Source organism: Cupressus sempervirens, chromosome 5, assembly GCF_028749045.1.
Source record: "Cupressus sempervirens isolate cs-2001-9-10 chromosome 5, ASM2874904v1, whole genome shotgun sequence".
Classification (NCBI taxonomy): Eukaryota; Viridiplantae; Streptophyta; class Pinopsida; order Cupressales; family Cupressaceae; genus Cupressus; species Cupressus sempervirens.
The window spans coordinates 513040781-513067014 of record NC_143122.1 but is presented as its reverse complement, the minus strand read 5'-3'; the positions used below and the strand labels follow the sequence as shown (position 1 = coordinate 513067014).

Below are 26234 nucleotides of genomic sequence, written 5' to 3'. Positions count from 1 at the left end.
TATGCTCCTATAATCTCTTAGTTGATGTAGCTACTACTCATCATCTACAGAAGAAAATGATATGTTTGAATACTATTCTTATTATATGCTTCAACCAATAATTTACTTCCAATCTTGAAAATAATGTCATAGGTCTCTTTGCTGATTTTTGCTAGAAATTGCCTTCTGAGTCCAAATGAGGTATTGGGGTGACGTCCAACTTCCTCACACAACTCGAGGGGTTTCGTCCTCAGAGTTACTAGTCACATTAAAGCAACCACTTGAAACAAATTATAATATTTATCATATTCATTCATTGTGTCTTTCCCAAGACAGAGTCTCTTATTTATAACCTCAAAGTGAGGGAAAAGTTTTGGAATAAGAGATGTGGGATAAAACACCAATTTCATCTTCTAGTCACTCAAGTCACTTTATAAAGTGAATTCCTTAATAGAACATAAAGTACTTTTATACATTAAATGGCGAACTTAAGACAAATCTTCTCTTGTGACTGGCAAACATCCTTACTGAAAATGTCGTTAATCTATCTAGATGTGGAGATAGATTAACCAAGCACCAAAAGAACTATGCAAAAGAGGGGACATGACAAAGATGCTTTTGTTCTTCCATGTCTTGATAAACTGGCAGGTTATGGCTAGATTGTTGCCTTTTAACTTCTCCATGAAGCCCATAAATTGACCCTGTTCTAAAATATCCCAAATTTCAGTCTTTTGCTTCCATTCCTTGCAACTTGCAGGCTCAACACCACCTATATTCCTCATACTACAACAGTTCCTCATAGTCCTCACAAGCTCATATGAAATGGAGATCTTTGTATCAAAATACCAAAAAAGTTTTCTCTTATGCAAAAATACCCACAATGTGTCTGGTAATGAATGAGTTGTCTCATCAAATATAATCATAATCCATAACTCCTCATTCCTATGCAAATCATAATTATTCCTAAATGTCGTTTCCATCATTATTAAAACTCTTTTGCGTACTTCTAACCTTATCGTACTCTATCAACAATAGCCCGTCAGTAGGGATGTTGTCACCATAATTTCATATCATCTTTGTATGGTTTTTTCATGCTATGTTCGTAGACCAATTGGCCATGTTGTTGGTTTCTCTATAGTTATGAGTGATAACACATTATGCAAAGGAATTAATCAAATTACTAGCCTTGCAAATTATATTATGGATGGTCCAAGAGGGGTTATTAACTTTATTAAGATAATTAATAATATTAAGGGAATCCACTTCAAGCCAAATTTTCTCAAAATTCATGCTCTTGGAAAATAAAATACCATAGAGAGCCACACTAGCTTCCGCAATGGTTTGATACCCAATAGGAATAGCCATAATACCCAAACTAACCCCATTTGTATTTTTGATAATAACAGCACAACCTACTAACCCTAGGTTGCCCTTCAAGGCCCCATCAAAATTAATCTTATACCATCCCTATGGTGGACAATCCCACCTAGCCAAATTTCTAAGGTTATTATCATTTTGAGAGTATCTAATCCCTTCCAAGTTCTAATTCTGAATCACTTTAGCTTCCCAGTTATCTTGAGGCTCTTGACCTTTCCCTATTATTCTAATATTCTCAATCACCATAAGCTTACTCTTATGAAATATCTGATTGGAAGTAGTCTCCTTACCCCTAAAAACCATATCATTTCTTTCCTTCCAAACACCCCAACATAAATACAGAAGGATGAAATCCCATAAATTAATAAGCAAAGTATTACAAGAAGGAGACTTCCAGGCTAAGAATAATTCTTAAAATACCAAGGGGAAAAACCCAATCCACATCTAGAAGTCTAAAAATCCTCTCCCATAACCTTCTTGTGTAAGAGCAATGTGTTAGAATACTTTAGAATAAATTGGGCGGGGGGGGGAGGAGAATCAGTTATCCAAGGTCCAAATGTATAAATAAAACTTTTCACAGCTTAGTGAACCCATAAAACATTATGCATCATGCATGCATCCATAAGATTATGTAATCATTTAAAACTTGCAAGTTACTGTCAAATCAACTTACAAAAATCTAAAGTATGAAACATAATAGATTCATCAACACACTTGACACAATAATTTACAAGGAAACCCAATTTGGGAAAAATCACCAGTAACATGCTACTCTTTTCACTCTTTTGAAGTGATGCCCTGTGAAAGGCCAGCCCTATTAAAGGTTACATTACACATTGTTAAATGTGACCATGTTAAAGGATTTTAATCACCTTGTTAAGATTGGGCCTTATTAGAAGACTTTAGACCATTCACTTGAAATGTCACCCTGTTAAAAGATTTACAAATGACTGTTAGGTCAACCTTAATCCAAAGGATTTACCCTAGACTAATACATTTGTTAGAGAGTAATAATAAGGCTTTGATCTTATACAACTTACAACTTCATTTACAGATTATAGATCATTGTTCAATCCTCAATTCTGCTTGGCCTTCATACTTTGCATCTCTAATAGCTTGTTCACCCTTCAAGCATTCATACTCTTAAGCCATCTTGCTTAACATGTTATTGTAGACTCTTCTTTTAGGTCACTAGATGAAGCAAAACCCTTGACTCCTTGTCTTCCTTAGGTTTTCGCACATGACAACCTTGCTTCATGACTAGCCATTCCTATAAATAGGAAATTAAGATATTTTGATTCTCATTCTCCATTGTTCAATTTAGGGTTTGGATGGATTAAGTAGGATATAATGTATCTACCCCACATCTCATATCTCTTCTAGAAACTTCTCTTAGAATCCTCTTTGAATTTTCCTAAAAATGGTTTACCTTGAATTTTGTGCCACCAGCTCTTCCACCTAGTTCACATAATCCAACAAAACAAACTTGTCAGCTCATGATCTTTTAAATAATGCAACAACTCAACATTATCAAGCTTTTGATGCTCGACACATACTGTTGGGTGATGCGACGCGCTCCCCTGCCCACAGGTGGTTAATTATGTGGTGTTTCATGTTCACTAACAGTCATGGCTTTTGGTGCAACGGTAAATGGGCCCAACAATTGGTATCAGAGCCTGGTTTTGGCCTGGTCATGGGTTCAAATCTCCCCGGTGCCTTCCCGACCCGCATAAGCACCTGGTATGTGCGTCGAGGGGGAGATTGTTGGGTGATGCGACGCGCTCCCCTGCCCACAGGTGGTTAATTATGTGGTGTTTCATGTTCACTAACAGTCATGGCTTTTGGTGCAACGGCAAATGGGCCCAACACATACTACGTTGCTTGGCATCCACTATGAAATTACTTAGCACGAACTAAAATTTACTGGTTCTCGACATCAACTAAACTTTACTCGACATCCACTATTCTACTCAACATACACTAGAATGAACTTTTATTTGGCTCTAACTAATTTTTTGGTCAACTTGCACTGACTTTGCTCAACACCTACTATCCACTCGGTCAAGCTTGGTAGACAAACTTTGTGTAACTTGTCCTTCTAAACTTTCTTAGTGTAACCAACCTTTATAACCTTAAGTAGATTATCAATACATCATGTTATCACTATTTTAAGTAATTCTTGTACTTCATTACATAATCATAACTCAACCTTTCCTCTAGGTGCTATTGTTACATATTTTGATCAAATCCTCTTCATCAATCAAATAAGTGATAATACTTGAATCTTATAAGAAGTTGTCTTACCAACAAATAACAAGTTTGACATCAATGACAAAATAATGATTGAAACACATAGTCTTCTTCAACAATCTCCCTCTTTCAATCTAGTTTCAACAATCTCCTTCTTTGATTAGCTTCTTCAATCTATTCTCAACAATCTCCCTCTTTGGCATTGATGGCAAACCAAACTGATTAACCAAATTAACTAAATGGTAAACACTTTGTTTAACCAAACTGACTAGGTTAAAACAATAAGACAATACCAAAAAGAAAACTTGTATTAAAATCTCTCCCTCTATTAGCAACTTCCATCTTCTAAATAGGTTACTAAACACTTTCTTATAACTCCCTCTTGCTATATCTCCCTCTTACTAGGTAGATGTTAAGATTTCTCTTTCTTTTCTCTCTTGATCAACAATTGTCTTCTTCAATAATTATCTCCCTCTTAGGATCAATAAACTCTCCCTTTTTGACAAAAATGCTCTTCTAATATAATCTCTCTTGATCAGTAAATTTATCCCTCTTTGACAACAATGCCAAAGACTTGTCATCTTTAACATGAAAAATATAAACTTTTTTAGTTTCTTCAATTTCTCCCTCTATCACCATGTTCGTGACTAATTTGAAGTTTTAGCTCTTTGATTACTTTAGGCAGCTCCTAAAGTAAGATCCTATGCATCAATGTGTAACATATAAACATCAGCTTGTTTGATGCAGGGAAGTCCTCTTGTTACTTAGATAGCCTTAGATAGGGGTATCACCCCTAGTTTAGCTCTTAGATACTCATGAGCATCCTTAGGTAATGCTTTTGTGGAGATATCACAGTTTACTCCTTTGTGTTGACATATTCCATCTTCACCTCTTTATCTTGGACTGCCTCTCTCAAGTAATAATACTTGATTGCAATGTGCTTGGTATTTGTGTGCATCATAGGATTCTTTGATATATTTATAGCACATGTATTACCACAATAAAGTATCACTGGTTCTATGATCTCTTCCTTCATACCTTTGAGTAGTTGTTTGATCCATACAATGTTTGTACAATTTATAGCGACAGCAACATATTCAACTTCAGCGGTAGATTGTGAAGTGCAATTTTGTTTCTTGCTAGTCCATGTGACTAGTCTTTTGCCTAAGAAAAATACTCCTCCACTAGTGCTCTTTCCGTCATCAATGTTTCTAGCCTAATCAACATCAGTGTAGGCTCTCAATTGAAATTTCTCATTCTTCTTTTAGTATAGACCAAACTCTTTTGTTCCTTTTAGATATCTTATTATTCTCTTTACAGCCATCAAATGATTCTCCCTAGGATTAGTAGAGAATCTTGCAACTATCCCTACAGATAATGCAATGTCAGATCTACTATGTACTACATATTGCAATTTGCCAATCATAGACCTATAAAATGTTTGATTCACCTTAGTTGAATCATCATTCTTTGACAACTTGTGTCCTATTATCATAGGTGTACTTAGTGATTTGGAATCCTCCAATCCAAAAGTTTTCAATATTTCCTTGACGTACTTTGATTGAGTGATGTATATACCATATTTTATCTAATATACTTGCAAACTCACAAAAAATTTGATCTCTCCAAACATAGAAATCTAAAATTGTTGCTTCATCTGATTTTCAAAATCCTAAAATATAGCATCTTGACCTCCAAATATGATATCATCAACAAAAATTTTAGATAAAAAAATACCATTTCCTTTCTTTGTCTTCATGTATTTATTATTTTTATCATCAACCATTTCAAATCCAATCTTCACAAGATAATTATGAAGTCTCTCATACCATGCTCTTGGTGCTTGTTTTAAAACATTTAGAGCCTTGTGTAGTCTACATACCATGTTCTTATTGTTAACATCAACAAAACCTTATGGTTGTTCTATGTAAACTTCTTCCTATAATATACCTTGCAAAAATGCAGATTTAACATCCATTTGATAAACTTTGAAACCTTTGTATGTAGAATAAGCAACTAAAGTTCTTACTCCTTCCAATCTAGCAACAGGAGCAAATGTCTCTCCATAGTTAATTCCTTCTTCTTGTGCATATCCCTTGAAAACTAGTCTTGCATTGTTCCTTGTGACTTCACCATCTTCATCTAGCTTGTTTCTGAATACCCACTTGGTACCAATCACATTTTTGTCTTCAGGTCTAGGAACTAAAGTCCATGTTTTGTTTTTCTCAATTTGTTCAATTTCTTCTTCCATGGCTTTGTTCCAGTCATCATCTTCTAAAGCATCTCTCATTGATTTGGGTTCCTTCATGCTTAACAAACATGTATCATTTGTCAATTTATTTCTTGTCTTTGGTCTGGCATCTTTATCTCCAATTATTTGAGCAGCAAGATGATGTCTTTTGACATACTTAAACAATCTTGGTCCAGCTTTGGTTTCTTTATTTTATCTTTCAACTTCAGAGTCACTGTGTACATCTCTATTAGGTAGCTCAACATCTCTTTCATGTACACTAATAATCTTAGAATCAGAATGTGCATCCACTTCATTCTATAACTCAGCATTTATATGTAGCTCAATTCCTAAGTGCAACTCAGCATTCATAGGGTGTGACTTGATAGTCACTGAAACTTGTTGTTGATTTGTAGCTTGATTTGCAACATCTTCATTAGTAGGCATACCTCCATTAAAATAAACAAATGATTTGTATTTTTCTGGTTCTTTCATAGGTTCAGCTTCATATACGTCTGTATATTCACCAAAGTTCACATTTGCACTTTCCACAATTTTGTTAGTGTTAGTATTCAAACACTTATAAGCTTTATTTCTTGTGGAGTATCCCAAGAATATACCTTCCTCACTTTTTGCATCAAGTTTACCTTTGCTAACATCTTTAAGAATGTAACACTTATTTCCAAATACCTCAAAATATTTTACATTGGGTGAGTATCCATACCATAGTTCAAAAGGTGTTGAATTAGTACCTTTCTTGATTTGCACATGGTTTAAGGTATAGACAACTATACTTACAACTTCTCTCCAATATTTCAAAACAAAATCCTTTCCATCATGAGTGTTCTAGCACATTCCATTATAGATCTATTCCTCCTTTCAGCTACTCTATTTTGTGGAGTTGTTTTAGGGGAAAATGCTTGTCTTTTGATTCCTCTATCATTACAGAACATTTCAAACTCATTTGATGTGAATTCTCCTCCTTTGTTAGATCTTAAACACTTCAAGCTTTTACTTGTTTCCTTTTCAACTCTTGCTAAGTACCACTTAAACATTTGGAAAGCATCAGATTTCTGTTTCAAAAATATAACTATCATCATCCTAGAATAGTCATCAACAAATAACATAATGTACTTATCTCCTTTGTAGCTTTGCACATCAATTGGTCCACATAAGTCAGTATGAACAATCTCTAGTATTCCTTTAGAGGTACAAGTTTTATTCTTAAAACTTGACTTAGTCATTTTTCCTAACTGCCATTGTTTGCATATTACATTATCAAGCTTCTTCAATTTATAAAAACCTCTAACTTTCTTCATGTTACTAATACTAAACAAGTTATCAAAATTAACATGACATAACCTCTTGTGCCATAGCCATACATCATCAAATTGTATAACAAGACAAGTAACATTCTCTATATCAAGATAGAATAGATTACTTCTAGTTTGATCACCATTTCCAAGTAGTTTCCCATTTGTGCCATATATCTTAGTAATCTTGTTTTCAAACTCAACCTTACATCCCAAATTATTCAGTTGTGACACACTCAACAAATTATAGTTAAGTCCTTCAACATAGTAAGCATTGTCACATAAAATCTTATCTGTGAGTTTGACAGAACCTTTTCCTTTTATCAGATATGATGCATCATTACCAAATCTTACACTATTTCTATCATAATAATTCAAGTTAATGAACTTACTTTTGTCTCCAGTCATGTGATGTGAACACCCACTGTCAATGATCCATTTATCATTCTTGTTCACACAAGTCACAAGTGTAGTTGCCTCATCTTCATCAGATTCATCCTTTATTGCAACATATACCACTTAATCATCATGTTCATCAGATTCTTCTCTTGTTTCCTCTTCAACAATGTAGCATGACTTTTTGCCTTTGTCTTTGTAATCCTTGTTGTCTTCGTCTCTCCTACTCTTGTATTTGTCATTACTTCTATAGTTCTTCTTCTTTAGACATCTAGCAGCAATATGACCAACCTCATTGCAATTGAAACAAATGATGGGTAACTTACCTTTGAACTTACATTTACCTTTGTGGAATCTTCTTACCAGTAGTGCTTCAAGTTGTTCAACATCCTCCTCATCTGTATCACTATCATTAGACCCATACTTTTGTTAGAGTAATTATTTGTTCGCACTTATTAATTAAATCACTTTGATTTAATTAAATAAGTTGTCTATTACTCTAGTTTGCTTAAGCTATCTTGTAGGTGCATATAATTAATATTCTATTAATTATATTGTGCAACCTAGTTTTTTTAAGGCTTTAGGTTACCCTTTTCGAGTTTCAATTTCCTTTTATAAGGATTGATCTCTTTGTATTTGTCATTATGAAGATTCGTTGAATAATATTTTCTTTGTTTGAGTTTTTCAGATCAAACCCTTGCCTCTTCTTGTCTTTTTCTTCTCTATGACAGGTTTTCTGCATGCAGGTTTTCTTGGGCTTCATGAATTTGTTGTGTGCTTTTGCTCAAATCTTACATGGTATCAGAGCCAGATCTATTGTAGCTTGTTCGGTGTTTCAAGAAAAAGGGAGAACAAGGGTTTGGCGGATCAGATCTGGTGTTTTTTTGAGTTTTTCTAAGAAAACAGGGGTCATCGATTTTCACAGTAGTTTGAGGCCAAACAGATATCACAGATGGATCCAAAAGGTGTCAAAACCCCCCTTTTGATATAAAATTTGTCTGATTTGGACAACGTTGATATGGGAGGCAAAAAAATTTGTTGTACGACCTCTACACACAATCTGATGTGTTGTGAAATCTAAAAAATTGCAAAAAAAAATTTTAATGGCCATTTTTTGCCGCAGTGATTTAAAAACTGCCTACAGTCACCGAGACCATTAGCGATTAGCGATAACCGCCTATGGTAAGTTGTCGGCAGTCCGTTGACTGCAGTGCCTCTGGTGACCGTCACCGCTTAGTGGCCTCGCCGCTAGTGGCGACTCCCACCCACCACCGCGGCCACCAGCGGCTCTGCTGCCTTCTTCAGCTTCGCCTCCACCCAAGTGGCAGTGCATTTTTTTTGTGGATTTTTTTTGTTTTTTATTTTTTTATTAAAATTTTTTTTTTTTTGCATTTCAGAGGGCTTGGTGGTTTTTTCTCCATAACTTGAGCATACAGACGTATTTTTTCGATCTAAAAAATGTGCCAAAAAGCTGGTTTTAAGATGGAGATGATGGTATAGGTGTTTTTGGGTTTTGATGTAGTTTGGTTGCCTATTTTGGTAGTCAAAGCTAGATGTTCTATTTTGCACTCTAGGAGGCATATCTTGAGCATCGAATCTGTGTTTTTGGACTTCTTTATATCACTGGAAAGTTCTTTGTACACTCTTTCTAGTGATGCTGGTTGTTGGTCCATATTTTTTTCTAGGCACATCCTATTTAGTCTTTTGTGTTTTAGCATTTTGATGGGTATCTTGATTGTTTTAGGTCTGAGGATCAATTTTGTTGCTTCATTTTGGGCTCTACCTTCTGTTGTTTCAGCCTTATGTTTTTTTCTAATCATTGTTGATATTCATTGTAAATGTCTTTATGCAATGCACTGAGATAAAGTGCCACTCTTGCATTTCGGGATGCTTTTCATCATTGTGATTCATTGTACTCGCACTATTTTATAAAGTGCCATGGGGGGGATAGTTGTTTGCCACTTATAGGCCCTCTTTCTCTTTTGCCTCATGCAATTTCAATGACATGTGCCTCTATTGGTGTTTGTACCTCACTCTTGATGTGTCTGGTTCCTATGTTGTAGGAGATTCTTTGGCCCACCTTTTCAGCTGCCTGTCACCTTACCTGCATTAAGGGGGGGTTATATTATTGTTCTATGCTTCTTTGGTTGATGGTTTGTTGGTGTGAGCTATGTATTTAGTACTTGATCCTACATACTAGGCAATTGCAGTGGCTGGCTACCTATGCATTTCGGTGAGATGGATTATCTACCATATAGAAACACTCGGTTCATGCCTTCTATTTCCATGGAGGTTCTACAGATTAGCTTTTTGACAGAGTTTTGCGGTTCCTCATGCTTCAGTGATTCTCTTCTAATCTCTTTGTTCCTTCTTCTAGAACATTCTTTGCTATCTCTTTTTTGAGTAGGGTTTTTCCCATGTGGTTTTCTCTATTTATCCTCTTTATAGAGATTTTGTTGTGATTGGGTACCTGATCAGGCCTTGTTGCCAGGACCCAATTTTCTTGCTTTCACAGTTGTGCTATGTTAGCTTACTTCTTGAGCTTCGCTTAAGGGGGGTGTTAGAGTAATTATTTGTTCGCACTTACTAATTAAATCACTTTGATTTAATTAAATAAGTTACATATTACTCTAGTTTGCTTAAGCTATCTTGTAGGTGCATATAATTAATATTTTATTAATTATATTGTGCAACATAGCTTTTTTAGGCTTTAGGTTACCCTTTTTGAGTTTCAATCTCTTTTTATAAGGATTGATCTCTTTGTATTTTTCATTATGAAGACCCATTGAATAATATTTTCTTCATCTAAGTTTTTCAGATCAAACCCTTGCCTCTTCTTGTCTTTTTCTTCTCCATGACAGGTTTTCTGCATGTAGGTTTTCTTGGGCTTCATGGATTTGTTGTGCTCTTTTGCTCAAATCCTACAACTTCTTCTTTTTCTTCTCATCAAGTTCCTTTAATGAAACTTTAGCTTTGAAAGAAAATTCAATCTTCTTAGGTTTGTAATTATCAAAGTTAGATAGCTCAAAAGTAGTGAGTCTACCTACCAAACCTTCAAGTGATAGTTTATTCCCTGGAATATATCTCAGCTCTTGAATTGGAGAAACTCTAATAGCATATATAAGCAATAATGTCCTTAAAACTTTGCTTAGTATATATTATCATCTATATTACCAGTAGCTCCTCTTATTGCATTAACAACTTCGTTTATCCTTTCAACATATTGAGCAATATTCTCACCTTCTTCCATTCTCATATCATCAAACTTACCTCTGAGACTTTCAACTTTAGCTCTTAGAACATTTGTGTCTCCTCCATAGATAGTGGTTAGGGCATCCCACATTTTCTTTATATTGTCGAGACTTGTGATATCACCAAATTTGGCATACTTAGGGCAGAGGCAATCTCCAACATTTACAGGTTGTGTTCTTTCTACTTCTTCATATCTTCAGCAGTTGGGGCACCAACAGGATCAACATGCTCCACATAAATGGTCAATTGTGCATGATCTCTGAGTCCTCCAAGGTGTAGCTTCATCAAACTTTTCCATGTAAGAAAGTTATCTCTATTGAGCTTGGGTAATTATCTTTTTGACATCTTGATCTTTGTGCTTCTAGTACCTTCAAATTAATCCTCTTAAGTAGATGGCTTTGATACTAACATGTTGGAATATTTTAGAATAACTGGGGGGGAGTCAGGTGAATCAATTATCTAAGGTCCAAATGTATAAATAAAACTTTTCATAGCTTAGTGAACCCATAAAACATTATTCATCATGCATGCATCCATAAGAATATATAATCACTTAAAACTTGTAGGTTACTATCAAATCAACTTGCAAAAATGTAAAGCATGAAAAATAACAGATTCATCAACACACTTGACACAATGATTTACAAGGAAACTCAATTTGGGAAAAACCAGCAGTAACATGCTACTCTTTTCACTCTTTTAAAGTGTTGCCCTATGAAAGGCCAGCCCTGTTAAAGGTTACAATACACACTGTTAAATGTGACCCTGTTAAAGGATTTCAATCACCTTGTTAGGAGTGAGCCTTGTTAGAGGACTTTAGACCATTCACTTTGAATGTTACCCAATTAAAAGATTTACAAATGACTACTAGGTCAACCTTAATCCAAAGGATTTACCCTAGACTGATACAATTGTTAGAGAGTAACACTAAGGCTTTGATTTGATACAACTTACAACTTTATTTGTAGATTACAGATCACTATTTAGTCCTTAATTATACTTGGCCTTCATACTTTGTAGCTCTGATATCTTGTTCACCCTTCAAGCATTCATACTCTTAAGCCTTCTTTCTTAACATGCCATTACAAACTCTTCTTTTAGGTCACTAGATGAAGCAAAACCCTTGATTCCTTATCTTCCTTAGATTCTCATACATGACAACCTTGCTTCATGACCAACCATTCCTATAATTATGGAATTAAGATATTTTTCTCCTCATTCTCCATCATCCAATTTAGGGTTTGGATGTATTAGGTAGGATACAATGTATCCACCCCACACCTCATATCTCTTCTAGAAACTTCTCCTAGAATCCTCTTTGAATTTGTCTAAAAATGGTTTACCTTAAATTTTGTGCCACTAGCTCTTCCACCCGATTTGCATAATCTTGGAAGAAACAAACTTGTCAACTCAGATCCATTGAATTCATGATCTTTTACATAATGCATCAACTTGGTATTGTCAAGCTTCTGATGCTCGACACATACTACATTTCTTGGCATCCACTATGAAGTTACTCAGCATGAACTAAAGTTTTCTAGTGCTCGACATCAACTAAATTTTACTCAACATCCACTGTTCTGCTCAGCATACACTAGAATGAAATTTTACTTGGCTCCAACTAATTTTCTGCTCAGCTTGCACTGACTTTGCTCAGCACCTACTATCCACTCAGTCAAGCTTGGCAAACAAACTTTGTGTAACTTGTTCTTCTAAACTTTCTTAGTGTAACCAGCCTTTGTAACCTTAAGTATATTATCAATACATTATGTTATCATTATCTTAACTAATTCTTGTACTTCATTACATAATCATAACTCAACCTTTCTTTTAGGTGCTATTGTTACATCTTTTGATCAAATCCTCTTTATCAATCAAATAAGTGATAGTACTCGAATCTTATAAGCAACTGTCTTACTAGCAAATAAGATGTTTGACATTAGTGACAAAACAATGATTGAAACACATAGTCTTCTTCAACAATCTTGCTCTTTCAATCTGGTTTCAACAATCTCCTTCTTTGATTAGCTTTGTCAATCTATTCTAAACACAATGAATGGTCAAATGATTAATTAACTCGTCCTCTTCCTTACAAAGATAACATCTGCTAACAAGACACATACCTTTCTTCATTAAATTGTCAACCGTAAGAATTTTATCCTACAATAAGATCCAAAAAAATATGTTAACTTTGGATGTCAAGCCTTTAAACCAGGCTTTAGCCCAGCAAGGCACATGATAGTCTTCAAATGTATTATCATACAAAGATGAGACAAAAAAAATCCATTTGTATTAAATTTCCATATTAAAGTATCCTTCTCATGAACTAAAAAGACAACATTCAACATTTTCTTAAGGTCATTAAGAGCTTCATCAACTTTGGTAAGGTTCAACCATTTATCTTCTTCCCGATAATTAGCAACAAAAGTCCCAAAAATAGTCTCGCATTGATCCATATACCCATTCTACTTCTAATTAGAACTCAAATCACGATCAAGAATCCATATGTCATCCCAGAATTGAACAGTCTTGCCATTTCCAACCTTCCATCTTACCCCTTTATTAATAATCTACTTATTTTTTTGAGCATGCTTCCAAATCATAGAACCCCCTTGAGTATCCTCACTACCAAGGAAAAAATTAAAGCCTTTATTCTCCCTATTATATTTATCATTCCTTATATCTTTCCATTCTCCCTCTTCATTATGTAATCTCCAAATAAGCTTAGCAAGTAAAAAATCATTCATGTTATTAATATTTTTTAGACTTAACCCTCCTTTTTTGATGGGCATACAAATCTTATACCAAGTAATCAAGACCATTCTTTTCTTCTTTTCCATACCAGTCCATAAGTAATTTTTTTGAATTTTTTCAATGGCCAAAGCCTACTTCCTAGGTATCTTAAAAACACTCAAAGCATACAAGGTCATGTTCTATAAAGTGGATTTTAGAACAATGACCTTATCGGCCTGGCTAAGGAGGGATCCTTTCCAACCAGCTAACTTTGAATGGATTTTGTCAATTAGGGATCTCCAGAAGGACTCAGGCAGGTCAAGACAAAGAGGTAAATCAAGATATGACCTGAAAAGATTGCCAACCTCACATCCCATAATTCTTTTAATTTTGTTTTGTCTATTCACATTAACGTTAATGAAATAGATAGAGCTTTTGTTCTAATTAATAATCTATCTTATAGCCTTCCCATAATCCTCAAGAGACTTTTTAATATTTCTCGCATGTTTGATTGAGGCTTCTCCCATCATAATTGAATCAGCCACAAATTTTTTGATGAGAACAGGTTAAATCCTTAGAAGGTCTTAAACCCGCAAATTCCCCCTTTGGAACTATTTTTTCCACAAATCTACCTAAAAACTCAACCATGAGGATAAATAGAATAGGAGATAAAAAATCCTCTTGTCTTAATCCATGAGAAGCCCCAAAGAAAGGAGTCAGAGATTCACTAACAAGAACATAAAAGGTGGTAGAGGAAACCAACATATGCACCAACTCCAAAAATCTTTTACTGAACCCAAAAGCTTCCAAACCACACTTTAAAAACTCCTAGTCCACCCTATCATAAGCCTTGGATAAATCCAACTTTAATAAAAACCCTTCTTTCTTGGATTTGGTGGGGAAGTGAATATTTTCATGTATTGAGATAAAAGGATCCAAAGTCTACCTACCTGGTGTACACTAAGAAAGTGTCACACTCTAAACCCTTCTATCCAAGTGATTTCATGAGTTCAAAATGCTTGGATGCTAGCTTCGAGCTCCCTATCTACAAAGTACAAGAGAGTATAAATTAAATGTGAGGGCTCTCAACTGAGCCTTAGGAATGCTATTCTTGGTAGTAAACCATGCAATGGGAGGTTCTCTTAGAGACAAGATGCAAGAGTGCAAATGTCTACAAAGGATGCCTCAATAATGCAATACAAGTGTAAACTAAACTGATATGAATATGAAAAATACAACTATTCTAAGTGTTGTTAATTAGGATTGTGCCTATAACAAGATGTAGAATCTAGCCATCCTGTTGAAACATGGAAACTCTCTCGGGTGGTGGGTTGTCCTAAAATGAGAGATGAATCTTCGAAAGCTAAGTCGGTTCCTAAATAGTGATCACCAAAAAACCTAAATTATATGCAAGATAAGGGATGAGAAGTGAATGACAAATAATGAATACTAACCTAAATGAGGTGATACACCAATGGTTTTGAATGTAACTTTAATAAAATCAACACAAATTATGCAAGAAACAATTGATTCACAATACTCAGACAAACTCGCACCTACAAAAGTGATTCTATGTAAGGACCATAATCTTCTACTTTGAAAGGAAAACCTAAGATTTACCAATTTTTTGCAAAAAGAACAATGGACAGAAATAAAGACCTGTAATCACACATATCAAGATTCAAATCTGCAATAAGGAATATAACTTAAATGAAGGCAAACACAACATGAAAGTAAAAAATCCACACTATTGCATGAGAATCAATGAGAAGGAACCGTTGAATCTATACAACCAATGCTGAAAAACCTCTACTACAAATTGCCCTTACAATCAACTCAAAATTTGTAATGTGCAAAAATCTGAATCTGAAAGATCTCTCACAATGCGGTGAATGTTGTATATATAGAGCTCGTAACCTTAATTCAGATTCCAAGATCATGCCTAGTAAAAATAAGTAAAAAATGATACAAACTATGAAGAAGCCTCTAAAAACTACTCTCAACCACCTGTCCAACTGATAGATAACTGGAAAACCATCTCTAGCTCCTCAAAGTCATGCATAAAACCCTAACTCAGATCTCACAAGTAACCCAAAAATATAGTATGTAAAACTCCTTGAAATCATGAAAAGTATGCATTAAAGAAGCCCCCATAATGAACTGCATGCAAAACTGGCCTTAACTGCTCCATAAATTACCAAAAATAGCACTAAAGTGCTCCATCATTGCATGGGAAGCTCAAACTACCCTTAGCCTCCAAAAATAGCTCCATACTTGACTTCATTACTACATGTAATGTTCAATTAACTCAAACAGTCCATCTCTACTAAAAATATAACTCTTTGTATTTACATGAAAGAGTTAATTGAATTTCACTTCTGTGTTCAAAATTAGCCGTTGAACTTCTCCCCTTTCATTTAGGCATTAACAAAATTTGTTAAGTCACCGTAACTCCATTATATAATAATTAATAATAACAAAGGCTTTATAATTATAGCCATTTGATATATTAATTTTACAATAATATTCTTCTTTTTATTATATTTATTAATATTAATGTGTCTAATAATTAACATTATTTATTTATTAATTTTAAACACATTAATGTTAATGAATATAAGAGAAAGAGAATATAAAATATTTTTTATGAATTTTATATGTATTAAATGATTAAAATAGACATAATTTATTTAATATATATAAAAGTTATATCAAATGCTTTTAAAAGTTTCAAAAAATCAAAAATCAAAAGCCCCTACCATGGACCCAAAATTTTATCAAATAAAACAAATATCACCAAAGGCAAAAAGGGAAAACACTTTCTTTGTTTTAATTCATTTGGTGACTCATGCATAGGAAGGAAATGAGGTTTTGAAAACCCTAGCCATCGTGAGTATTTTCTCTACGATTTCTTGCTTGCAATGGATGTTGGACAACATGTTTATGCTGATTTTGGGCGTGTTTCTCCTTACAAATATCATTGGGTTGATACTTGGCATGAGCTTCTTCATGGCTAAGTTTGGATGCCATTTTTGTTGGGTCTAGCACCCTCTACTAGCCATGAGTTCCTCTTCTGTTTGAGTGCCATGAGCTTCTTATCCTTCATGGGTTTATGTGTTATGATAGGTTATTCTTGTCATTGTTTGTGTTCGAGCATGAGACTGTGAGATATGATGTTGTTGGTTATGGATTTATGGGGTTTGGACTCCATTCTTCTTCTGATATTGATACCGTGAGTTACTCCTTTCTCTCATGGCTTTTGGATGCCATATCTATAATGTGTTTCACATTTTATTTTTTTGAAGCCATGACTCAATTTCATGTGATGATTTTTAGAGGGTTACTTCTTTTAATGGCACAGGTTCCATATTGTATAATATTTGTGAGTCCCCTTTTCTGGTGATGGCATAAACTCCCTTTGATATTTAGTTTAATTTTTGTTTGCAAGATTTGAGAATTCTTTGCTGATGTTGTGGCTTCACCTTCATGGTATTCAGTTCTAGTTTTTTTTCTAGTTCATGGCTTTTATGGATATAGAGCTAGCTAGTGTTGATAATGTGAATTTTGGGTCTCCTTTATGGCCAGATCTGTCAAGGTTTAGATTCCATCTCATACTTGTTATTCACGTTTTGTGACTTCTTTTGATGCTTCTGCTATTGAGGATCAATGCCTTGTTGTTCAGATTATTTTCTGAGTGATTTTCCTTCTCATGGCACAAATTCTAGAGGTATTGCATTTTTTATAGCTTTGTTGTAACTTGAACTAATTTTCTTGTAATGAATTCCATTTTTTAATATTTTCATGATCGGACTTGACATTTGCTACTATAATTTTTGTAGATGCTTTCTGCGAAAACTTGACATTTTTTTGTAAAAAATGTAATCTTCTCCTGATGTTAACCTGGTTTAGAACACTCATGAAATCCTTATGTTATGCATATATATCGAATATCTAATTTTAAAATATCTAACACATTCCATCCATTTATGTTGTAGCTTGTTGCCTATTTTTCTTATTCTGGAAAATACATCTCGTGTCATGTTCTACTGATTTCTTTTAACTGGACTTTATTTCATTCACGAGCTATGATGGAAATTTCTTGCTGTAAAAAATATATCTCCATTTAATGATATTCCCTATTGTAGATGAAGAGAAACCACCTTCATTTAATGATATCCCCTGCTTATCCAAAAAATATGCCCCAAACCGTGTAATATGATATTTATCTTCAGCACATACACTTTTTCCCATAGCAAATACTTGTTAAATCACATACTACATTCCTTAATGATATTTTAGATTTACCCACTAATAAATGACAATTGATTACTCTGTATATCCGAAACATTTATGGCTGTAAAAAAAAAACACTTATGCTTTATTGCATTAATTATTGTAGCTTTATTCAATTTCATTACATATCACAATTTTTTTCATAAAATCTTTGTTGTTTGAAACCTTTTATTTCTTGCCCATATATTTGTAAAGATCTTATTCCTTTTGCTTGTAGACTAAGAATTCCATGTGTCCACCATGATTTGACTGAAAGGCTTATACTTGTAACATATGCATGTCCCTTTAACAATCTCCTCATGTCTTCAAACCTTTATTATGGTTCAACTAGAAGGTCCCATACTTCTAATTTACGTATGCCCCATCAACAGTCTCCCCATGTCATTAGTCTTCGCCCCTACATGATTTGATCAAAAGGTTTCACACTTGTAATTTATGTGTGTCCCTTCAATAGCCTCAATCCTTCAATTTTGGCCTCTACATGATTTAGTCAAAAGGCTTCAGGCATGTAATTTATGCAAGATCCTTCAACAACCTCAAACTTCATACCTGTATCTACACATGAAACAAACTCATTAGTATAAACCTATTTTACTTTCATATTTCTCTCTTTCCTTCTTATCTTTTAATATAGTTATCTGAATAACCATGTTGTAGGAACAATAGTGTCAAGATAACTAGAGAGATTTCCATTGCTTAGTTCATATGAACTGACCCTCCTCTTCTTTCATTTTTTGCAGGGTTATTCCCAAATGGAGATGTGGGCTCACTCCTTCAACATTTAGAATAATGAATCTTCCATTCAGGCAATGGAGGCCTTTCCCTTTATCTTATTAGTACTTTTTTGTTTATATAGTGTGTTTATTCAGATATTAAGTTAGGAGCTAAGAATGTTTGTGTGGTATTTGAATGCATTGCATTTAAGTACTGTGTAAAATTTGAACACTTTGTACCTTATCAAAATAACTTTTGAGTATTTCAATAAAATGATTTGTTCTAGTACTTGTATCTCGAATAAAAAGTGATCAATTTTCTTGTTTACTGATTTCTATACTTTATTTTCGATATCCATTTCATTCTACAATATGTATGTTGAGCAACTAAAAACACCTAGCCCAATATAAAGGCAAGCATAACATAGCAATTTAGAAGGTATGTTAAATTAGTAACACTAAGCAAGGATGAGAGTGCTACCACCAACCTAGTTAAGCTATGTGAGATAAATTGTTGTAAAAGAGAAACTAAACTAACATGCAACATGATATTAAGCTAGAATGTGATGGAATGAGAAAATGAAGACAAGAAAATTGAAGTTCTCCACAAAGCTCCAAAGAAACCTACTAGAAAACTTGTAGCATAACAATATTCAAAAGGTGGATTGACCCTTTGACAAGGGGAGAGCTCTTTTTTTTAAAGCCATATAGATGGTGGAGATCAAGATGAAGATGATGGAAGATCAACAGTGGAGTTTGAAAGTGAAGTTGATCCATGTGCACACACAATTCAACCAATAAAATAGAAGTTGACTTCCCATATGAGACAAAAAGAGTCTTTTCCTTTAATTTGAAAAATATAAATTATGTTTTATGTGTGCACGTTAAGTGGGTTAGAAGAAAGAGGGCTTTTATTTAATTAAAAGTGGACATGTTCATTTAATCAAATAATGAACTTAGGATAGCATAGTCAAACTATAGGTTACAATCAAATTAATTGATTATTAGCAATTTGGTCTAGGTAAATGATTAATTAAATTAGCTGAAATGTTGAGAAGGGGGCTAATAGACTAGATGACCATTTTTAGGTGATTACATTTGCCCCTCTTTGACTAACATGTGATCGATCTGGGAACACACTATGTCAAAGAAAATAGAATCCAAGTAAGCAATAGAGATATTTGATTTTGAAGAACGAAATGTAGAAAGAGATAGCAAATCTTGAATGCACAACCTGATAGTGGTAGTACTAAACACTATGAAAGAGATGATGTTAGAATTCATGCAAGGATGCTAACATCAAGAAAATATTATAGATCGAGAGCAAATGAAAAGATCAAACATTTGTTCCTGAGAAATAGATAGCTATAGCAAGCGATGATAGAGTATTTATGCCCCCTCGGGTTTGAAATTGAAATGAGGTAAGGAAAATGCAAAAATGAGCAATATATGACCATATCAAGATATAGAAATGTCCAAGACAATAGATATATGATTAAAACCAAAGAATGACTACTAAGGAATGACAGAATGCCCTTATTTGACCACAGTTGCCACGAAGGATAAAGCATGAAAATTAGGTCAAATCAAGTAGAAAAGTGATTTTAGACATGAAAATGTGAATTGGAGTAGATATAAAGTGTAGAAATGATGAAGACATGAAGAAATGAAGATGCCCTAGTAAATATTTGAAGATTAGACCTAAAAAGGTGAGCTAGTTTATGAGAAGAAGGTAGAATTTTAAAATGTGATTTTGACTATCAAGATGGACTTAGATTTCAATTTTGATCCTAAAAATGGATCTAGAACATCAAAATTAGCTAGGGGAACAACTTTTGTGGAATTCTAAGGAGTTTGAAAATTAGATCAAAATGAGGTCGAAAGGCTATAAAAGGGGTCCAAGTGTCATTTTCAAATTCATTTTGTCTTTTGTGAATTTGGAGAGCTTAGAGTGATTTGGAGAGAGGAAATGGCATTAGCAGGCATTCTGACCCACCAACACTATTTCGAGTGTAGCTAGTTGCACAACTGGCCAACCCACTACGAGGCACTAGTAAGTTTTCAAAATTTTACCTCTTTTTTGAGCTTTTTTTGCAAGTTTTAGAAGTAAAATATGAAATATTATGTGATATTTTAAAAAGTATCATACAGTTACTTTAGAAAATATTGTATGATACTTCACATTGAAAAATATATTCTTTGAGTAGTAAAAACTATATCGTATGGAACATACCCATTTGTTGCATGAACTGGTGTGAAATGTTGCACAAAAAAAATGTATTGCACGGGTATATCAAGAATTATTGCATGATATGTAATCAACATGTTATATCGCCTGCATATAGCAAGAAATGTTTCACAACTTATTTTAAAGCATTTTTATGTTCAATTGTGCATGTTGCTCATGTTTTTGATGTGATACTAATGCTTGTGTGTCTTGTGTTGTAGATGGTATTTCCTACATTTCTTATCAGAGCCCCCAAAGTGGTGGGGTTGCGGGTTATAGAGTATGTGACAGATGATGAGACTACCACCATAGCTAGCATGGAGTTGAGATGGGTTATATGGATGCCCCATATACAAGTGAACCATGGATTGTTGACTACACTTTCTGAGCGGTGGCACAATGAGCATAACATGTTTCACTTGTTGACTAGAGAGGCCTCGATCACCTTAGAAGATGTGTATTGCATCCTTCGAGTACCTTGCCATGGTGATCCAATGAGTTGTATGTTTGATTTCTCTATTATCCTTTCAAATTTTGATATTGATGCGAGAGATATTGATGCCAAGTTTGGTTATATGTCACAAGTGTACTATGATTAGACCCCAACAGAGGGGCAAGCAATGATGTAGTAGATGTTTCACGATGTCACCATCTTAGATCATCATTTGAGTTGGTAGTGAATCATTGATGAGTATGAGAGTGATTAGTCACTACCATGTTTATTATGCTCTCTAGTTACTTAGGCATTGGTGATAGATAGAAGCCAGAAGGGCTTCTCGCTAGGATGGGGTCGATTGATAATAGTTTTGATTGCATAGCCTCATAGGATGACATGGGGCCCAACTATTCTTGCAGACATGTATCATGAGCTACATGAGATAGTGTACCATGAGGGTCACTCTTGGGCATGCACAGTGGTATTAGTACAGATCTGGGCATGGGAGCACATTGTTTTGATCTGACCACAGTGCAGCCACGGGAGCGGAGCCAACCCTATATTTTTGGATACATAGGATTTTTCCCATAGACCCATAGTGGTGATATTACATATTACCAATGCATTTTTGATAACTCAAAAACTTTCACATGGTGGCCCTATCAAGAGTGCCATAGATGGTTTAATGCCTGTGAGTTAGAGTATATGCGATATAACAAACCATTCGTAGGCAGGCACTCAAAGGTCATGGAGAGATTTGTGATTAGCTAGGTATGGTGTTAGCTTGCAAAGCTACAGGTGATTTTAGTGGAAACTACTACCTATGCTTGCTTCCACTCAGATGAGGCATGAGGATGGCTTCCCATGCTAGACTATTAGATGACTATCTAAAAGACAACAACCTTAGTGTGCACTCCTTGGGATTATCATCCAGATGTAGCTAGTGTAGGGGTAGATCCAACTTACTTATTTGAGATCCAAAGACATCCTTTTCCTCAATTTATAGAGCCAAATGCCCTAACTATAGCAGGGGACATGGAGGAGACAGAGGTGGAGGCAAAGGCAGGAGACAGATGGAGATTGGGGATAGTTCCTAATTTGGGAGGAGATAGACATAGGCATAGGCTACTAGGGAGTTGGAGGTGGAGGTGGAGGAGGAGGAGGAGGTACCACTAAGGTAGCAAAGAGAAATATGGGTAGAGGCACAGGTAGAGGGTGTGAGTCAGTCTTAGGTCTAGGCTAGCAGTTTTGAGTGTACTCCATGTATTTTGAGATGGGTATCCAAATTTTGGACCTCACATTTGTATTTTTATTGTGACACATTGATATATATGAGATACTGGATTTGATCAAAAAATTTGTGTACTTGTCAAATTTTGATGGATGTTTCAATATTTTAAGTTTTCATGTGATGTTTCTATTTCTATTTCTTGCTCATGTATGTGTTGCTTTTATACTTATGTGGATATGCTCATGTATCTCTCTCATGTATAATGTTTAGCTCTCATGTGTATGATATAAACTCATGTTTTTGAAACATGTAACACTTGGATAGATAGAATGTGATTTGTAGATTAACCCCTTGTGATGATAGGATAGCAAAAAGGTGAAGCGAAAGATCAAGAAAATGAAAAGACATGATCAAGAAGAAAGCAAAGAAAGATATGAAAGTAGTTAGCCAATATATCCACATAAAGATGATGAGAGAGTTCTCATCATATGCAAGGATGAAAAACTATGCTAGAGAATGAACCTATAATGCAAGCTAATACGCAAAGTGGTTCACCAACAAGAATCACATAACATTTAGACTCTAATTTCATCATTGAGCATTTATTAGGGACATTATGAGATCATACAACCATCACTAGTATAACTATGAAGTTATGAGTATGATCAATAGGTATGTGGAAATCCAATCCAAGCATTAGAGACATATAAGTTAAGATAACTATACGATTAGATTCCCTAAGTTCAATTTAGCAAGATTACACCTATATCAAAGCATAAGTGTCAAGATAACCCCCATGGTGTGTGCCAAAAATGTACTCTAAGAAAATGTCACACTCTAAACCCTTCTATCCAAGTGATTCCATGAGTTCAAAATGCTTGGATGCTAGCTTGGAGCCCCCTATCCATAGAGTACAAGAGAGTATGATTCAAATGTGAGGGCTCTCAGTTGAGCCTTAGGAATGCTCTTCTTGCTAGTAAACCATGCAATAGGAGGTTCTCTTAGAGATGAGATGCAAGAGTGCAAATGTCTACAAAGGATGCCTCAATAATGCAATGCAAGTGTAAAATAAACTAATATGAATATGAAAAATGCAGCTATTCTAAGCAAGGATGAGAGTGTTATCACCAACCTAGTTAAGCTATGTGAGATAAATCATTGCAAAAGAGAAACTAAACTAACATGCAACATGACTTTAGGCTAGAGTGTGATGGAATGAGAGAATGAAGACAAGAAAATGGAAGTTCTCCACAAAGCTCCAAAGAAACCTATTAGAAAACCTACAACATAATAATATTCAAAAGGTGGATGAACCCTTTGACAAGAGGAGAGCTCTTTCTTTTAAAGTCATACAGACGTTGGAGATCAAGACAAAGATGATGGAAGATCAACAATGGAGTTTGAAAGTGAAGTTGATCCACGTGCACACACACGTCAACCAATAAAATAGAAGTTTGCTTCCCATATGAGACAAAAAGAATCTTTTCCTTTAATTTGCAAAATAGAAATAATGTTTTATGTGTGCACTTTAAGTGGGTTAGAAGAAAGGGGGCTTTTATTTAATTAAAAGGGGACATGTTCTTTTAACCAGATAATGAACTTAGGATAGCATACTCAAACTATAGGTTATAATCAAATTAATTGATTATTAGCAATTTGGTCTAGGTAAATGATTAATTAAATTATTCAAAATCATGAGAAGGAAGCTAATAGTCTAGATGATCATTTTTAGGTGATTACACCTAGAACAAACACATTTTTTTGTCTCAAAATTAGACTAGGTAATAAAGACAAAATCTTGAGAGTAAGAACTTTAGAGATGATCTTATAAAGAATTTCAAAGACTAATTGGTCTAAATTGGTCCATGCTATCAGCCCCCAGCTTTTGGATATCAAATCCAAAAAAGTACCATTAAACTCTTTAAGAAGTTTTCTAGAACCAAAGAACTCTTAAACTCCACTAAACGCATCCTCTTGAATGATATGCCAATAAGTTTGAAAAAAGAGGTAAGGGAAACCATCTAGACTAGGAGCCTTGTCTCCCTCAAAGGAAAAAAACAACCTTAGTTATTTCAACATTGGAAGGGATGGCAGTGAGGTTTTTGTTCTGATCTTCAAATATGCTTTTTGGAATTCACTTTAGAAACTCCTTTTGTTTTTCCTTATCAAGATTGTGTTCTCTCTCCAACAAACCACTAAAAAAACTCATGGCTTCCCTTTTGATAGCCTCATCCTCATCACTAAAAAAACCATGAAAATTTAACCAGGAAATTTTATTATCCATCCTATGCTTCAAAGTGTTCATATAGAAAAAATTAGTATTCCTATCCCCTTCTTTAATATACACTTTTCTAGACCGCTGCCTCTAGTACATCTCCTCCTTGGTAATAATATCATGCAACTCAATCAATTTCAAATCCTCTTCCTCCCTAGACACATTCTCATAACCCTCAGATTGAATGTTATCCTGAATCACTTTTAATTCTTCCAGAATCCTACTTTTGTTGTCAAAGATATTCCCAAAAGTTTCCCCATTCCATCTTTTGATATTATCTATAATATTTCTCATCTTTTTAGCAACTTTAAACATTATTGTTCCCTCGACATGAATCCCCCACCAATCCTTAATAAGGTTTTCCAGCCCAGGATGTAAAGTCCACATTTTTTCAAAGTGAAAAGTATAGTGCTTTTTAATGGTGACAGGGTCAACCAGGAGAAAAATGGGACAATGATCAAAACCTACTCTCATATGAGCTACTAAGGAGCATTTATAAATTTGAAACCAATAATTAATAATAAGGGCTCTATCAAGTCTTACTTGGATGATATCCTTACCTAACCTTCTATTCATCCAAGTATAGTCAACACCTTGCAAATCCATGTCATGTAGTAAATGATAATCAATAAATTCCATCAAATCCATTATGTTGTCCAAATTGGTTTGACTACCCCCATCTTCTCATTCTCTTTCAATGGTGTATTTAAATCACCCATAATGACCCAGTCCTCATTTGCAAAGTTCTTTCTCTGGTTAGAAAGTTCAATCCAAAGTGCTTTCCTACCCCATTTTGTATTAGGCGCATAAACATTAGTTTGCACCCATGAAGTTCCATCCTTAGCATTAAAAAATCTAATATTGATCATATTCCTAATATGTGATACAAGTTACCTATGAATATTATTATCATTCCATAAAACAACCATACCCCTTGAGGCCCCATCAACATCACCCCCTAAAATCTTACCACTTTTAAACAAAAACAAACTTTCAACTTTATCTTTTAGCATCTTAGTTTCCTATAAAAGAACAATATCCAGTTTATCATCTCTAATCACGTTCCTAACCATATATTTCTTATGAGGATTATGAACCCTCTTACATTCCGTAAAATAATCTTCATTTCTTATGGAATGATTTTGATTCTAAGATAGTCCTTTGACTACCATTTGCTATACTTCTGTTGGTCTCCAAAAAAAATTTCTGTAGATTAATGGGTCTCCCTAATGGGATAGGGGTTTGACCAATATCCCTTATTTTGATACACTTCCCTCTTAGAGTAAGGGAAACATCCTCATCTCTTTACTCCTTAGCTCCCCTGTTTTGTTATTCTTTCTTGCTGGAGTAAGGGAATGAATAACATCCCCTAACTTGGTACTCCTTTTTCCCCTATTCATCAAGGAATTTTCTTTGTTATTTTTAAAGTTAATCTCGTCCTTTTTCTTAGCTCTGAATTTCTTTTTAGACTTCACATCTATCCATTCTACTCCAATACCTTCTTCCTCATCTATCAAAGCTCTAAAGAT

At 34.5% G+C, this 26234-nt stretch overlaps 1 pseudogene; it reads left to right on the top strand.

Moving 5' to 3' along the window:
* Positions 1 to 13752: 13752 nt before the first annotated feature.
* LOC149556956 (nematode resistance protein-like HSPRO1) overlaps positions 13753 to 26234 on the top strand; it is a 111206-nt pseudogene continuing 98724 nt past the window's right edge.